This window comes from Pelophylax lessonae (genome assembly GCF_965119305.1).
Source record: "Pelophylax lessonae genome assembly, chromosome: 13".
NCBI lineage: Eukaryota > Metazoa > Chordata > Amphibia > Anura > Ranidae > Pelophylax > Pelophylax lessonae.
This window is the reverse complement of record NC_138780.1, coordinates 55,757,435-55,776,204: the sequence shown is the minus strand read 5'-3', so window position 1 is coordinate 55,776,204 and position 18,770 is coordinate 55,757,435. Positions and strand designations below refer to the sequence as shown.

At 45.0% G+C, this 18,770-nt stretch overlaps 1 protein-coding gene across 1 annotated transcript in view; it reads right to left on the bottom strand.

The window, feature by feature from the left end:
* The window catches only part of ZFYVE26 (zinc finger FYVE-type containing 26), a 1,347,068-nt gene that overhangs the window by 922,198 nt on the left and 406,100 nt on the right, over nt 1-18,770 (bottom strand). The gene's annotated exons all lie outside the window — the stretch shown is intronic.

Sequence of the window (18,770 nt, the reverse complement as noted above, 5' to 3'; positions counted from 1 at the left end):
TAAAATGATGTATAAGTCTATGTGTATTATACCGCCTGCACAATTGCACCGATCCCATTATGTGAAATTTTTTATTGTAATAATAATGGTTATTTTATTTTTTTATGCAACTAGGATAAAGTTTATAAATTTTTAAGTAAAACTGGTATTTTTGACTTACCGTAAAATCAATTTCTCTGACGGACACAGCTCTCCAGTATTCAGAACCATAGGGTTATTTTGACCCCTATAGGAGTAGGCCACAAGGCATAAAAAAAAAAAAAAAAAAAGACTGCTACACCTATGGGCAGTCTTAGGTGGTATACTCCCTCTCTCTGCTATAGGCCTTCAGTTTTGTAACTAGCAGTGTCAGAAGTTTTACAACTCCATAGAGAGGTGAGTGCTGTGTCCATCAATGAACTCAGAGAAATTGATGGGCACAGCTCTCCAGTATTCAGAACCATAAGGACATCCCCAAGCAGTGTCAAACATGAGGGGTGAGACATGAAAAAAAACTGAAGTCCAACCTGAACAATACACACCCAAAGCGGAAACAGACCCTCTAAACAGCAGCCTGAAAAACCTTGCAGCCAAAGGAAGCATCCGCAGATGCCAACACATACATTTTATAAAATTTAGTGAAAGTGTGCAAGTGCCTGAGTAGAGGGTGCCGTTACAGGGAAAGGAGGAACCTGGCCCCTGATAGAATAGGCCTGAGACACTGCCTGATAATTCAGGAAATGGTCGCAGAAGAAGCAGACAGGCCTTTTGTAGCCCATCCATGATCACAAACAGTAAGTCTGACCTCTGAAAAAAGACTCTGTGGCTGCCAAATACACCCGAATCGCATGAAAAACATCCAAGGCATGAAAAGCAAATTCCTTAGGATGATTGGGCCTTGGACACAGGGAAGGCAACACAATGTCTTTATTCAAATAGAAATCAAAGACTACCTTAGGAATGGAAGGCGGACATGGGCAAGGAACCACCTTATCTTTTTGGACCACCAAATAGGGGGCACGATAAGATAACGCTGCCAGTTCTGACACCCTGCAAGCAGAAGTGATAGCCACCAAAAATGCCACCTTCTTGGAATCTCCCTAATATTTTCAAAGGGAGGCTTCTGGAGAACTGAAAGCACCAAGTTCAGATCCCAAGGCGGTAGAGGAAAACGCAACGGTGGAGTCAGAAGTTAGACACCTTGAATAAAAGTACACACCAGGGAGTGCTTGGCCAGGGGTCACTGAAAGAAGAAAGCCAAGGCCAATTTCTGCTCTTTGATCTAAGGTCAGAATCCGTGCCACTGATAAAGAACAAAGGTGAAATCCAATGGACTCACTTTTCACATATGTTGGTAGATCTTCCTAGATGTAGACTTCCTAGCCTTCAGCAGTGTTAGAATTATCGACCCAGGTAAACCTCTCTCCTTCAGCACGTGGCTTTCAACAGCCAGGCCAATAAAGCAGGATGGAAGATCGGTCCTTGGGACAATAGATTCTACCTGAAAAGCAGTCTCCAAAGGACATTGGCGACCAGCCGCACCAGGTTGGCATACCAAGACCGACAAGGCTAGTCCAGGGCCACTAGAATGACCAAAATTCCCTTGGACTCTATTCTGCGCAAAAGCAGAAATCAGACAATACTGGCCCCATGGGGCCACCAGAGTGTCTGTGGCATCTGCCAGAGGATCCCGTGACTTTTGCACAAACCTTGGTACCTTTCTGTTGAGCCGAATGCCAACAGATCCACCTCCGGGGTGCCCAATTGGAGACATATCTGATGAAAGGCCTCTAGCAGAGAGGGGGGGTATACAACCTAGGATGCCCATAGGCATAGCCAAGTGTCTTTCTGCCTAGTGTGCTACTCCTGTAGGGGGCAATATAGCCCTATGGTCCTGAATACTGGAAAGCTGTTGGTCAATGAACGAAAGACAAATGTTCTTCTGAGCCATTAAAGTCCCACCAAATGGGGGAATATTTTGCATTATCCTATTGGCAGTGAGTGAACCAAGGAGAGTACATCTGCTGCATGATGACCACACTGTTCAGAGGCCAGACCAGGAGAGACTGAGCCTGAGTTCTGGGAGCTTACACCAAAGCACCCTCTAATCCTCTGCTTCCAATCACAGAATCTCCTGAGGCTCTCTGTGGAGAGACTGAAAGGGGGTCCTGAGGCTCTCTGTGGAGAGACTGAAAGGGGGACTCCCCTTTCTACAGTGAGAGGGCACTGCCCAATGTTAACACTGTTACCAGAGACTGAGTTATTGGTGGCAAGACATTGCGTACATACCACTTATACCGCACCTGCACCACAGTTTTTTGCATCTTTACAGCAACTATACTGCATACTGGTTTGCTAAAACTGTCGTTAGGACCACTAACATGTCTTAAAGGGCCCCAGCAAAGAACATAAAGGGCTGCCTTTCCAGTAAAACCATCCTGCAAGTTCCCTTTGTTCCCCTCTCCCCTTTCTTTCATTTCTACAGACAGTGTACACCCAGTTGGTCTAGGCCTACCATCGTCAACATTACTGCACTTTGGCAGTATAGTCTCCTGTATTCAGTAAATCAAGCTTACTGTACTTACTGTAGCCTACTGTACATAGCGCTGCACTTTAGGTGACCTTGCTACTGTTTATACTGATCTGGATGCAAAGTGTCATCGTTATTACTAACCACTTTGTATGCTAAATTGTGTGATTACCTTTTTATTTTTATAATTTTTTAAAATCTGTTTATTAGTATTTTTCTTCATCACAAATACATTATAAAAAACAATTAAGCGCAGCAAGTGCCCATCCCACCCCCCTGGTCGCAAGTATCCCATATGCCCAATACCTCAGGCTCCGCAGAAATTGTTCTGCCGAAGCCAATTTTCGTGCCCAGGCTGACCAGTTGCGTGAGCGACTCCTTGCAAGAGGATACTCCAAAACTTTGCTGAGAAAATCTTATAACAGGGCCAGAGCCCACTCCAGAGCTGACCTGTTATATAAAACGACCTCCAAAAAGAAAGATACAAATGTCAGGTTTATTACCACTTATTCTGCACATGACGATATTCTACGGAATATCTTGAATCGTCATTGGCCCATTCTTACCCAAGACTATACCCTAGGTAAATATCTAAATGCCAGACCTAGTCTGGTATTCAGACAAGCCACCTCCCTTCGTGATTGCCTTACCAAAAGCCATTACACCAACGCAACCACCAATCATGATCTCAAAAAAGGCACATATCGATGTGGCTCCTGTGACAAATGCCCTTGAGTCAAAACTGGAACAGGCATACGCCTGCCCAATGGAAAATGGTTTCATTATAGACATTATGCGGATTGCAACACACAGGGACTGATTTACCTCATGACCTGTTGTTGGAGCGTTTTATGTCGGTAAGACTATTAGAAAACTCAGTAAGCGCATAGGAGATCATATTTATCTTTCAGAAGGGGGCACTATACAGACCAGTGTCACACGTCACATAGGATTTCGCCATAAATATGACAATTCTGTGGTTTCTTTTTTGTTTTGGAGGTTGGCCCCCCAGGACCCCCGCGGGGGAAACTGGGATAAACAAATATTACAAAAGGAATCCTATTGGATCGAATCCCTTGAGGCTACAACACCCCCAGGGATCAATGAAGTTCTAACATATAAACCGTTTCTAGGTTAGATCCCTTTTTCAACTCTTTTGAAGCGGATTCAACCCCTTTGCCCAGTCCCTCCATTCTTTCTGCGCACCACGCTAGCCATTTCAGCAGTCTGCACCCTATGACACCTGTGTTCTGGTAATGGAGACAGGCAAGTCATCAGTTATTCCATTATTTGGGAATACTGCTTTCTAATTTCAATTTCATATTACTTCGATGTTAACTAATGTCTCTCCAAGATTCAGTATTGTTATTTGCTGAAGCATCAGTAATCAAAGTATTTTGTAAATTGTGCACTTCTAGTTGGTTCCTTTCGGGGGGTCCAAAATTGGATTCCCTTAAAACGAACCTATATGCAGGAACAACGGGGGATCATATGTTTCCCCCGTTTTTCATGATATCAAGTCATATCTAATCAATTACATATATTACAGAATGTTTACGTATTCCATCCTCATTTAAATAGAATATCATTCCACACTGAATTCCAGCTATAGCTGCACTGCAGTAGCCCGCCTGGTCTCAATTTCTATACCTGTGATGTGAGTTTCTCTTCAGAGACACCCAATAAGGTATATAATACTGTTATCTAAATATTTGGAATACTCCTCTCTCCTTATGGTGTCGGTGGATATCAGTTTCATTTTATTCCTATCATCTTCACTTCCTGCCTTGACTATCCCTCCACATTCGCTGGGGAGACGTTTCTTTGGGGAGCACTCTCACCGGGTCCTGGCGGTGGTGGGCTTATCCACGAAGGGTGCTTTGGATGCATACGGGCGTTCCACACTTACATGCATTATGTTTTTTTTTTTTTTTCTTTTTTCTTATATATATGTATGTACATGTACTAATTTTTGTTACTGCTATATTGTACAGGCTAATCAAGGCACTCTATATTTAATGTGTTTCTATTCCCCTGAAGGAGCGGTGTTTCAACGCCCACGAAACATGTCGGGATTGGTTTGATGTTCTTCATTGGACCGAAATATCTGTATACTTCTTTGCCTTGTGTCCTATATGGCCTCACACATCCAGTTTGTTCATATGTTAGATGAAAATTAATACAATTATCTGTACTGTCCATCTTGTTTTTAACATGTATTATCAATAAATATTTCATTTTTTTAATGTAATTTTCATCTCATTGGTCTACTTGGTACCTATAAAGTCCCACCAGCCCTCCCACAATTGTTCTGACCTTTTGGTCTTTTCTACTCTATCATCTTTTCTGTTCCCCTTTCCCCGCTTCTTGGTTCTTTTCCTTTTCCCTATCTTTCCTCCCTCCCCTCCCTTCCCATCCCCCTTTTCCCCCTCCCACCCCATCCTCTCTTGCCCTCCCCTTTTCTCCCCCCCCCCCTCCCAGCTTTTCCTCCTTTTCCCACCCTTTTTCTCCCCCTCATTCCTTTCTCTCTTCTGCTTTTCTTTTCCTTTCTTTCCATTCTTTTTTCTTACCCTGGCATGTGCCTTTGCACCTTAGGCCCTAGCTGTGGGTATACTTTGGGATATTTTCCCAATATTTATATTATAAAAAACAAACAAACACAGAAAGCAAAAAACATATTCCATACCAAACCGAGAATAAAAAAAAGAAGAAAAAATAATATTTTTTATTTCTAAATTATTCCCCACCTCCCCCCTAGCCCAGATTCACCCTTCTCACTCCCTACTCCCCCCCCCCAATCCACATGCTCCCCACACCAATTCCCTCTTTCTTGAATCATCATATCTTAATTATTCTATAACTGGTAAATGATCCATTTACCCCCATGCTTTCATCTACAGTAGTCCTAGAAAAGATGTGTCAATCCTGGTAACAACAACCAGGGTCCCCCCACATTTCACCACATTTTTGTTAAGCCCTTATTCTTAAATACCCTCCATTCTTTTAATACATCGTTCACCTGTATCCACCATTCCTCATAAGTTGGACTTCTGGAGGATATCCATTTCATTGCTATTAATTTTCTTGCAATAAATAGTATCCAATTAATGATTAATCTAGTTGCTGGAGTATATGCTTCTTTCTTGTAGGTATCCTAACAAACATATTTTTGGATCTATCTGTATCTGTCAGTATCTAAACAGTTTTCAAATCATTTGCATTAGGTCAGCAGATACTCTTAAAAAATCTCAGACATTCTGATGTTTCCAGTCTACCCCATTGATATAGTTTAGCTGGTGTCTTATAGGCTCTATATATAATATATAATTGGGTTAAGCATTGCTGTGAAGATATTGATACAGATTGTATGGATTCCAATTATACCCTGCCATGTTTTATCTGTTATTTTTCCAAGATCTTTTTACCATCCTTTTCTGGCTAAGCAGTTGTTTCTCTTATCTGCTCAGTTAGGCGACCATAAAGAGTGGAGATCAAACCCTTCTTAACCTGTTTCTTTACTAGGGTATCCATAAGCGGCATATTTTGTATCTTGTAAAAAATAAGGTAGCGCCAAATGCTGTACAGATTTTAAAAAAGAATTAAAAGTTCATCGTCCTATTAGGAACCCAGGTAATGAATTAACCTACATGATAGGCATCAATAATAAAAGTCCATGGTGGAAATGGGAAGGAGATTTCCAACACCAGTGAGGAGAGGTGAAAAACACACAGTATTCACCCTGTGAAGTTCAATCAGCTTACCGGACATACATGACCCTTGAGCAGAGTGGTCATATAAAGCAGTAGTGACCTCAAGATTTAGGTCTTCTTTTCCGGTCCTTCTTTGCTCCGATGTTCATGATTGGGGCTGCCTCCCCTGAGACACAGTGTGCTCCCTATTGGGATGTCTCCGGGGACATGGCTTCTTAGCTTGGGGTGCACTCCCCAATAGAAGGGTCCTACTTCTACAAATATTACAATGACTTATACTTGGTCATATATGCCCCACAATGTTTTTGTCTGTCCCAGTTTTGTGACTTTTTTCTGATCATTATCAGGTTGTTTATTACCTTGTTTTACCAGTTATGTCATGTACCGGTTTTTGAATATCTAATAAAAATCATTAAAACAAAAAAAAAAAAAAAAAGCAGTAGTGACAGGTACTTAAAATCAGCAATAAGAGGCAGCGGGCAAGCAGACGAATCCCAACTTATATTGCAGATGGATCACCTCAGAATGAATAAGAAAGGCCAATGGCGTAGTACGTCTCAAAAATCGTAAAAGTTTATTAATAAAAATCCACTCATTTTTACAGAGAAAGGCCGGCATGTGTAAAATCAAAGAAACCGCGGTGTGGGCGTGCTAGAATCCGAAGGAGGTAGCGCTTTATGCGTGTCATCAAAATTGATGTCATCAGAGGCGTGACTCATCAGACGCACACACGCTATTAATAGAACTACCTCAAGGGAGGCACCGGGAAGAACGACACTACCCACTGCGTTCCAGGAGAGAAGAGGACAGGCTCATCCGCCGGATATGAACAACCGCATACCCGGCAACAAGAACGTTCTAAGCCATTAGTCAAAATTCCGGAAGAGCAGCGCACCCTTGTGATCAGAAATTACCACAGCACTAAAAAGCAACTACATAATATATTCAATATTGTGATCAGGATGACAGATCATATAAAAAACAAAAATGAATAATGATGATAAAAATCCATAAAAAATAATGTACAACTAAGCACTATCATCAATGCAACCAAACACTTGCAAGAGTATAAAATATACACAAACAAATAATTATGAATACATATAAGTGATATATAGTTGAATGAGCTCAAATAAATAATTATGGATACATATAAATGATATATAGTTGAATGAGCTCAACAATACAGTTATAATCCTAAAAAAGGGGAAAACAAATAGGCAGGAAAAATACACTTATGTTAATCTGGGCTAACTATTGTTAATGACACAATTAACGTCCCATTCAATGTTCAGACCCCATGGAGTGTAGGATTTTAAGTCATAGATCCAGCGGGTCTCTAATCTTGAGATCTCCCGCCGGATATGGCTACCCCTCCAATGAGGCGTGAACCGATCAATATCTCAAATTAGGGTTCCCTTAGGGTCTTTATTATGATGTTTAGCGTAATGTTTAGAAACGCTATGGTTTGGGAAACCCTTCCTGATGTCAGCCAGATGTTTGTTAACCCTTTACGGTTACCGTTGTCCTAATAGTGCAACCCACATACTATAACTCGCACGGACATTTCAAAAGGTAGACTATATTGGCAGAGGAGCAAGTAATATACGATCTCATAGGAAATCTCTTTAAATTGGTTTTAGACTGAAATTCGCAAATGTGTCTACCGGTTAGTGCATTAACCCGGCAGACGACACATTATGACAAGGGAAATAACCTTTCATTTCTTGAAAAAAGGAAGGTTTTCTTAGGTTTATCTAAAACATTGGGTGCAATATATAACCGCAATGGTTGAAAAACAACTTGAGGGGTAGTTGGTAACTGAGACCCCAAAACCCTGTCGTTCTTAAGAACATCCCAATGCTTGTTAAAAATGCGCTTGATGTCGCAAAAGTGTTTAGAATATGTACTGATGAATGAGAGCCCCAAATAACGGAATTTTTGTAAAATCTTACCTGTAAAATTCCTTTCTCTGAGTCCTCCGACAGTCGCCGCCTCTTCATATTCGTCACATATGGGGTATTAGACTTTGCTCCGAAGGAGTAGCTAGGCAACAGAATATGTTAACATTAAAGCTTTTAACATATCCCACCCTCAAGGGGTGGTCCCCTCAGTCAATACCCTCCTACTTCCTGCAACCATATCTCAGTTTTAGTGGAATAGCAGTAGAGTATACAACCAAACCCCAAAAGAGGGGCGGGGGCGGCGACTGTCGGAGGACTCAGAGAAAGGAATTTTACAGGTAAGATTTTACAAAAATTCCGTTTTCTCTTACGTCCTCCCACAGTCGCCGCCTCTTCATATTCGTCACATATGGGGACGTCCCAAAGCAGTGCAAACATGAGGGGTGGGAAACGCATCCGCGCCGAAAAGGCAACGCAGTCTCCGCATCAAAGAAAGGAACCTTACCAAAGGAAGGAAACCAGCTGGGCAACAGGAAAAAACAAGTGCTCAACAGGAGCAACAACCCAGGAAAAGACAAAAAAAACAGGGAATGTAAAACTTATCCCAACAGCCAGAGGTCCCCAACAAGGGACCCTAGGAAATTGCCGCACTAAGAACCTTGCGGCCAAAGGAAGCATCCGCCGATGCCTGAACATCTACTTTGTAGAATCTTGTGAACGTGTGTACGGTCGACCAGGTCGCCGCCTTACACACTTGGGCTACAGAAGCCCCATGACGACAGGCCCAAGACGTACTCAAAGATCTAGTAGAGTGCGCCTTCACAGGCACAGGGGGAACCTTCCCCTGCAAGGCATAGGCCTGTTCAATGGTCTGCCTGATCCATTTGGCAATGGTAGAGGCCGAAGCCGCCATGCCCTTCCGAGGACCCTCTGGAAGAACAAACAAGGAGTCCGTCTTTCGAAAAGACTCAGTCGATTTAAGGTAAACCCTAATCGCCCGAACAACATCCAGAGAATGCAATCTCACCTCCTTTGGATGTTTAGGCTTCGCGCACAGCGAAGGTAAGACAATATCCTCATTAAGATGGAATTCCGAAACTCGTTTCGGAAGAAAAGAAGGATTAGGTCGCAAGACCACCTTATCCAAATGAACAACCAGGTACGGAGACTTGCAGGACAAAGCTGCCAGCTCCGACACCCTGCGAGCCGAAGTGATCGCCACCAAAAAGGAGACCTTTTTGGACAACATAGACAACGAGATCTCCCTGATCCGTTCAAAAGGAGCACGTTGCTACACAGACAAAACGAGATTCAAGTCCCAAGGGGGCAAGGGATCCCTCCTAGGAGGAACCAGATGCCGCACACCCTGAACAAAGGTGCCAACCAAGGAGTTGGAAGCCACGGGACGTTGAAACAGAACGGCCAGTGCAGACACCTGACCCTTTATCGTAGCCAGCGCCAAACGCTGATCAACTCCCGTTTGAAGGAAAGACAGCACACGGGAAACCGAGTACGTGCGGGGTGAAAACCCCCTGGACTCACACCAGGCAAAATAGGCCTTCCAAGTACGGTAATAAACCTTCCCCGAGGAAGACTTCCTCGCGTTGATCAAAGTATGAACGACCTCCGGAGAGAGACCCTTCTCCTTCAGGACCTCGGTCTCAACAGCCAGGCCGTCAAAGCCAGCGACTGTAAAGCAGGATGGTATATCGGTCCTTGAGACAGTAGATCGTCTCGAAGAGGCAGACGCCACGGGGCGTCGACCGCCAGATTCACGAGGTCTGCGTACCAGGACCGGCGAGGCCAGTCCGGTGTCACCAGAATCACCGTGCTGCGTTCCGAGTGTAACCTGCGAAGGAACCTGGACAGCACAGCAACTGAATCGGTGGAAACGCATACATCAGCCTGTACTGATGCCACGGGGCCACTAACGCGTCCGACGCGTCTGCCCGAGGGTCGCACGTCCTTGCCACGAACCTTTTCACCTTGTTGTTGAGACGAGACGCGAACAGGTCCACATCTGGAAGACCCCACTTCGCGCACAACATCTGGAAGACAGCCGGGTGGAGAGACCATTCCCCCTGATCCAGGGTCTGGCGACTCAGATAGTCCGCCTGCCAGTTCTCCACCCCCGGAATGTGAACCGCCGTTATCGCCGGGACATGAGTCTCGGCCCAAGACAGAATGTCGGCCACTTCTCGAGCCGCTCGGGCACTCTTGGTGCCCCCTTGGTGGTTGATGTAGGCCACCGCCGTGGCATTGTCCGTCTGCACCCGAACTGGGCAGCCCTGCAGCCGGTCCGTCCAGCGATGAAGACAGAGACTTATCGCACGCAATTCCAGAATGTTGATCGGAAGGGAAGACTCCCCCTCCGACCAAGTTCCCTGGGCGGACAGAACGCCCAGAACACCACCCCAGCCCGACAGGCTGGCATCCGTGGTGATCACCGTCCACGAGACAGGACGAAACGACTTGCCCCCGGACACCAACGGGGACTGGAGCCACCACAGAAGGTTTCTTCTGGTGCGATGACTCAACGAGATTTGAAGATCCAGAGATTGAGGCCGCCCGTCCCACCTGGACAGGATCTCCGCTTGGAGACCCCGCGTGTGAAACTGGGCGAAGGGAATCGCCTCGAAGGCCGAGACCATCAATCCCAGACATCTCATGCACGTCCGCAGAGACGAGTGCGGAACGTCCCTGAGGGACCTGACTTCCTCCTGAAGAGTTCTGAGTTTGTCTTCCGGCAGGAAGACCTTCGCCTGCACCGAGTCCAGAATCATTCCCAGGTAGGGAAGACGAACCGACGGACTCAGTATCGACTTTGGAAAATTTATCGTCCAACCAAACTCCTGTAGAGTTTGCATCGTGACAGACAGGTCCTTCTCCAGACCCTGGCTGGTCGCAGACCGAACCAGAATGTCGTCCAGATACCCCAGGACAGAAATGCCCTGGGCCCTCAATAATGCCAGAACCGGTGCAAGCACCTTGGTGAAGACCCGCGGAGCCGAGGCGAGACCAAAAGGCAACGCCACGAACTGGTAGTGATCCTCCACAATGGCAAATCGAAGGAACCTCTGGTGACCCTCGAAAATGGGGATGTGAAGATACGCATCCTTCAAATCGATGGAGGCCATGAATTCCCCCGGAACCAGGGCAGCCACCACCGACCGCAGGGATTCCATGCGGAACTTGCGAACCCGCACAGAGCGGTTCAGAGCTTTCAAGTCCAGAATTGGACGAACCTTGCCCTCCTTTCTGGGCACGGTGAACAGATTGGAATAAAACCCCCGAAATCTGTCCCGATGAGGCACCGGAACCACCACTCCCTGAGCCCTCAGGTCCCGCACCGCCAAGTGCAGGTCCCGTAAACGCTCTGGAGACAGTTGAAGATTTGAGGGAAAAAATCTGCTCTCCGGCCGAGAGAGAAACTCGATCTTGTAACCAGACCGAACGATTTCCTGAACCCATCTGTCCCGCACACGGGCCAACCAGGGCTGAAGAAAACCGAGCAAGCGCCCCCCCCACCCCAAAACTGGGTGAGGGCGCCCCTTCAGGCCGAACTGTTATGGGCTGCAGATCCGGATTGACCGGACTTCTGTTTCCCAGACCAGGGCTTCTTCTGAGAGCCTTGACCTTTGAACGGCTTGCCCTTGTAGTGCGGCCGGAAGGCACGAAAGGACCCCTGAGGGGGCCGAAAATTAGCATGCTTCTTCCCAGAAGCCCCCTTAGCCTTGGGGAAATGGGGCAAGAGAGTGCTCTTACCCCCGGTGATCCCCTTAATCAACACATCCAAGGACTCCCCAAAAAGGCGAGACCCATCATAAGGCAGATTGGCTAAGGTCTTACGTGAGGACTGGTCCACCGACCAACATTTTAACCAAACCAGGCGGCGAGACAACACCGCCACGCTGTGCACACGTGCAGCCAACGGAACCAGGTCCAGGTCCGCATCACACAGATACATGACACCCTGGTGGATTTGATCCACCATATCCAGGGTCGCCGGCGAGGCCGAATCGGCCACTAGGACGCGCCTAAGCATCTGCGTCCAACTTGCGATCGCCTGGGCCGCCATGAGAGAAGCAAACAGAGCCTTAAGCATAGAACCTGTAACAGAATAAGTATGATGGGCAAGAGACTCCAATCTCCTATCCGTGGCATCACGGAACACAGGGGAATCCTCTGCAGGAATCGCAGTGGCTTTGTTTAAAACCGCAATTGCGTGATCCACTGGGGGAGACACACACCACCTTTCATCAGTGGAAGGGGAGAAAGGATAACGTAGCTTGAATCTACTTGGTAAAGCAAAAGGTTTGCGCAGATTGCGCCATTGTTCCTTAACAGCGCGAAGAAAATCATCATTGCAGGGAAAAACCTGCGGCGTCCTGCGTTTTCTCTGCGTCCCATAAGCCGCCAAGGCGGCGGGGGGACACACTTCATCCTGCAAACGCAGCGTTTGCTTTATGGAAGCAATCAACTCATCCATGATTGCAAGCTCTTCAGGCGAGCCAGGGGGAGAATTATCAACCCCCTCAACCTCAGCCTCCACCTCGGACCCCACTAGATCTAGGGAGGAGCGGGACCACGATAAGGAGGCCCCCGCCATAACAGCCCCATCACCTTCACCCTCAGAATCAGAGGAAAGAGCAACTCTGGGCCTTTTAGTAGATTGAGCAGCCACCAGCATCTGTACCTGAGCAGCAAGGCCAGCCACAATAGTGGCTAAATCCCCCCCTGGGGGGGAAACAGCGGTCCCCTGGCTTTCCACCAAGGCGGTAGGAAATTTGCCCTCCTGAGAATCCATTGCCCCTGTAATGCTGTACAATAAAGGGTTAACTGCCCCTTTAAGCAAGCGCAGCCCACCGCACCACACTCAAGCACAATGAGACCCCCACAGGGAATATGCAAACTGAACACAGGCAATGGATAGCAAGAACAGAAGGATAAAACCTGAGGAGACCCTCGCCGCTGCTGCTGCCTCGATCGGTGTTCCTGGAAAGAGGAAGTGATGCTGCCAGGGCGCTCTATGAAAGCCTATGGAGGCTACAAGAAAATGGCCGCCATGCATGTAAAACATGCGGCCGGAGCGAGTGTAGGCAAAATGGCGCCATTTGGCGCCGAAACCGCCGCTCCACAGTGCAGTAATGCACACATGACATCCCTGTATAAGAATACATGTCAGATCGACGCAGCGATCGCTGTATATGCCCAAACATGCCAAAAAACATGCCCCACAGCACACAGCTTCACACACTGATCAGACTGACACACACAGTGTCACACAGCTCCCCCCCCCCTTGCAGCCCACAGCATGCAGCCGAGAGATAGGGAGACAAGCAGTGTGAATAGAGGCAGGTCACACAGTCCCAGACTGACACCCCCCCAGACAGACAGGTCCCCACATAGATACACTTACCTCACAATGGCGTGGGGGACCCGCACAGGCGAACAAGCCGCTGCACATGAGGCAGGGAGAGTCGCAATTCAAGACGCACAAAATGGGGGTTAAGAAACCGCACAGCGTCCAGTGAGGTAGCCACCTCACCAATCATCCCTGCACCGAACAGGGATGGGTCGTTCACTGTGCCAGGAGCGTTACCTGGCTGAACGCTCGATGGCAGGCTGGGAAGCCACTGACCCACGACCTGAGACCAGGGGGATCAGCCCGAGACCCAGCCCGCATGATCCTCTTCATCAGAAGAACTAACTAACGCTGACAAAAATAACAGCTAAGTAAAGGTAGAGAGAAAACTCAAACAAAATTTCAAAAAGAAGAAAGAGTCTGGGGCAGAAAGCCCCAGCACAGAAAAAGCCAGCCACTCCTGACAAGCTAGACATTAAAACTGAGATATGGTTGCAGGAAGTAGGAGGGTATTGACTGAGGGGACCACCCCTTGAGGGTGGGATATGTTAAAAGCTTTAATGTTAACATATTCTGTTGCCTAGCTACTCCTTCGGAGCAAAGTCTAATACCCCATATGTGACGAATATGAAGAGGCGGCGACTGTCGGAGGACGTAAGAGAAAATTAGCATCCTTCTGGACTTTTGGTCCACCTTCAAGTAATGATGACCTATCCAGGTTGCCAACTTCATGGATAAGGGTATTGATTTCTGAAGTATTATAACCCCTATCTAGAAACCTATCCCTCAACATAAGGGCCTGATGAAAATAGTCATCTGAAGTTGTGCAATTACACCTCAGTTGCAGGAATTGACTCTTAGGTAATGACTTGAGCCAAGAAGGGTGATGACAGCTTCCCTGCCCTATGAAGCTATTGCGATCGGTTGATTTAAAGAAGGTGCTGGTGACCAGAGCACCATCCCCAACTTCAACCGTCAAGTCCAGAAAGCTAATCTTTGTAGAACTAACCTCATGTTGCAATACAATTCCCAAGGAATTAGTATTGAGATCACAAATATATTGATCAAGAGATTCTCTATCATATTTTGTATCTTAACTTTTTTTTATAATTTAAAACTGACTCTGTAGCGCATGGCACAATTGTAAGTATTGAAAAAAAGTGTGAGGGCAGTGAGTATGTTTTCTGTAAGTTGAAATGTTTTTAATAAGTTGTTGATATAAAGGTGTGCAATATATTTTATCCCCTTTTCTTTCCATACTCCATATCCTTTTAATTTGTCTAATTCCTTATAATTTTTATTACCCCACAAAGGAGAGTATACTGATATAGAATTATATTGCATAATACGTTTCATTTCCTGGCAGATCTATGTATAAGCCCAAGAGTTGGGCATTGCCCCTCAACCGGACTACCTGATTCTATTTGAGCCAACAAATGGTATTGTGAAGATCTACTCAGAATTATTGATTGAATAGTCTATCCAGGCTATTACTTCCCATCCTGCGACCTGTTGTACAGTAATTGTGCTGCTACAAAATACATTTTAGCATTTGGAACAGCAAGGCCACCCTTCTCTTTGGGAAGTTGTAATGTATTAAGTTTAATTCTAGCATTTTACCCCTTCTATAGCAGGGTTTCGAAACCATTTAAGTGGTATCCAGATCGGTGAATTGTGTAAGAGTAACTGTGGGGCCCATACCATTTTTATTAAGTTTGCTCACCTTACAACCAACAACGTTAATTTAGACCATACTTTACTCTTCATCTTAAACTTGTCTAATATGGGGGTTATAATTAATATATTCCTTTAAATTTGAAGAGACTCTTATCCCTGAATATTTAAAGGACATATCAACCTGTATTTTATGCTCTATTTATGGTAAAGACACTGTTATCCCATCAAGGGGAAGGAATACTGATTTTTCCCAATTTATAGAAAACCCTGAGAATCTACCAAAATTTTCAATCAACTTTATTACATATATTAGGGATTGATCTGTATCTCCCAAAAATAATAACGCATCATCTGCGTATGAGATTTTATTGACTCTCCCTCTCTCAAAAGCCTCTAATAGCACTTGTCTGTCTAATTGCTATTGCCAACGGTTCTATAGCCAATGCAAATAGCAACGGTGACAGCGGGTACCTCTAGTAGAAAAAAAAAATGATTTGATATTCCTCCATTTATCTGTATAAATGCTCATGGGGCTGTATATAATAATTCAATTAACTTTACAAAACCTTTGCCCAACTCAAATTTCTCCATAACCTCCCACAGATCTGTCCACTTGACGCAATCAAATGCTTTGGCTGTGTCTAGTGATAATATGGCTGTCTTCCCTACATTATCTGTTATCTGTAGATTTAAAAAGGGTCTTCTCAGGTTTGTTGTTGTGGACCTACCCGATATAAAACCTGTCTGGTCCACATGCACCAACTTATGTATAACCCTATTTAGCCTATATGGCAAGACCCTTGCCAGGATATTAGCATCAGAATTTAATAGTGAGATTGGACGATAAGATTCTGGCAATAGATGGTCCTTATCTGGCTTGGGTATTACTATGATGCAAGCATCATTCATGGTTTCCGTTAACTTAAAATGATGTATGTGCATGATTCAGTACTTTCAGAAATTCTGGTAGCAATATGTCTCCATAGCTTTTATAAATGTCTGATGGTAAGCCATCTAAGCCAGGTATTTTCCCATTAGGGGAATCTGAAACTGCCCTAATTCATCCAATGTTAAAGGTGCATTCATATATTCTCTTTCCTCATTTGAAATAGATGGTATTATAAAAGGATGCAGAAAATCTTTAAGTTTATTCTGATGATAAACAGCTTTGCTCTGATATAGATCTCTATAAAAGGTAGCAAAAAAGAGGATAATATATCCTCTTGGCTATGGGAGATATTCCCGTTTCATGTGCGTTTACGGTAGATGAAGTTAGAGTTAGCCTGGGATTTAGTAATAAATGCTAACATTTCCCCATTTTTCTCACCTTCTTCAAAATATTTACTCCTTGCTGAAGATTGTTCCCTTTCAGCTTTTTCCATAGCTGTTCTTTTATATAGAAGTTGTACTTCCTTCCATATAGCTTGGTTCTCAGGCGTAGGATTCTGAACATACTGAAATTCTTTTTGTCATACTTCTACTGCCAGTAAAGTTTCCCATTCCCTATTTGTCTTTTTAAACCTACTTATAGCTTGTATCATTACTTCCCTGAAGGCGGCTTTCATAGTATCCCATCCCACCTGAGAAGTTGTTGATTTTGTATTTTCAAGAAAAAAGTTAACTGTCGCATGGACTCCTCCTGGATCACCTGTAGCCATGAGGCATCCATTTCCCAATAACGTTTGTTATGAGGTTTAATTTTTCTTATGGACATCAAAAAAGGAGAATGATCCGAGATCCCCCTTGTCAAATACTATATCACAAACCAGGGGAAGAGCTAATTCCGTGCCCAGAGCCAAGTTAATCCTGGATAATGTACCATAAGTGGAAGAGCAGTAAATATAATCATATACTCCAGGATTGAAGAGGCGCCACATATCACACAATCCCAGCTCCCGCAGATCGGCGGCAAAGGGGGTCTCCGATTTTAAGCCCGCCAGATATTTATAATCGCATCACATACATTATTAAAATCCCCCATTATCATTTGTTGGGATACCAGGATGTTCAGCCAGAAATATGCTAATCCTCCGCAATATCTACCTTTACCTTATGTCATTACCTTTTTTAATCCATTTTTAAGTTTCCCTCGTTACCAATCATATCAGGTTACAATATATTAAGTTTGCCTTTACTAATTGGTTCAGTACCTGTTTTCTTTGACATAGTACTATTATTGGTAACCGGGTATTACTTTCTGTAATATTGTATGCTTTGTACACTCAACCTAGTGTGTCAGAGGGACAAAAGTCCTTGAGGAGGTAGAGGCAAAACAAAGGACTCATCTTTTCCAGTGGCTCCTTTCAGGGGTAGTGCTACACGTACAAGAAATTGAATGAAACTGGGTCATTCTGAATAGAGTTTAAAAGGGGTTGTAAATTCCATCTTCATCCATTTCAAAAAAGGCATGCACCTTTTTACTCTTTGATCATAAAATTCCAAATCGCATTATCTGTACCTCAGTTTTTTAATCTCAGCGCCTGCCACAGCTCTGTGAATATCTCCAGGTCTGTGGGCGAGTCCAAGGGCCAGAACTTGGGAGGTGGATTCGTGGCATCTCTGACTCTCCTCCCACATAGACATGCCCCAGAAAATCCCAGCATGTGGCTCAGCAGCACTCACGGCTCGGGAATTGGGTGTGCGTCATTTTCAATATGCTCACATGGCCCAATCAATGAGTTGCATGTCAAAGCAACCTGGTGCCAGGAATTCCAATATATCGGACTGCAATGAATCTTTGGCGAGGAACAGCCAAACAATGGGGAGTCAGAGGAGGTAGGGGAAGCGATCTAGGTGGATCTGCTATGCACAGCTGCGAGACACACGCCCCCTGCTTTTGCATGAGATTATTAGTCTGTTAGTCACAGGGGAAGGGGTGTGGCGGCACAAAGTTTTTTGATGCATCTTTTTTTCAATGTAAAAAAAGGGGACAACTTTAAATCATTGTCTGTTTCTTGACCAGTCAGATAAGGGACAGTTGATTTCTTCTGCTTTACAGTGCGAGGTAGGACTGGTCAGTTTATTTTTGATTATTCGGGTTTACAACCACTTTAAAGTGATTGTAAAGTCTTTATTTATTTAAATAACAAACATGTTATACTTGCCTCCTCTGTGCAGTTGGTTTTGCACAGGGCAGCCTGGATCCTTGTCTTCCTGGGTCCTTCTATGCTGCTTCTAGCTCCTCCCTCCTGAATGCCCCCACAGCAGCTTGCTATGGGGGCACCCGAGCCAAGCTGCAGCTCCCTGTGTCTATTCAGACATATAGCCGCCATTTGGCCCCGCTCCTATCTCCTGGTTGGGTGACTGACAGCAACGGGAACAAATGGCCCCATGGCTGTGTCTCAGCCAATCAGGAGGGAGAGTTCCGGACGGCCAAGGAACTCGTGGACATCGCTTTATAGAGATGGGGCTCAGGTAAGTATTAGGGAGTGCTGGGGGGTCTGCTGCACACATAAGGCTTTTTCTCCTAATGCATAGAATGTATTTAGATAAAAAACCTTCTGACTTTACAACTCCTTTATGCAAACTCCCATTTATGTGGGATAAGTGAGTAATGAGGTTGATTTGGAAAATGCAATCAACAGGGAGCTGCAGTAACCTTCGAA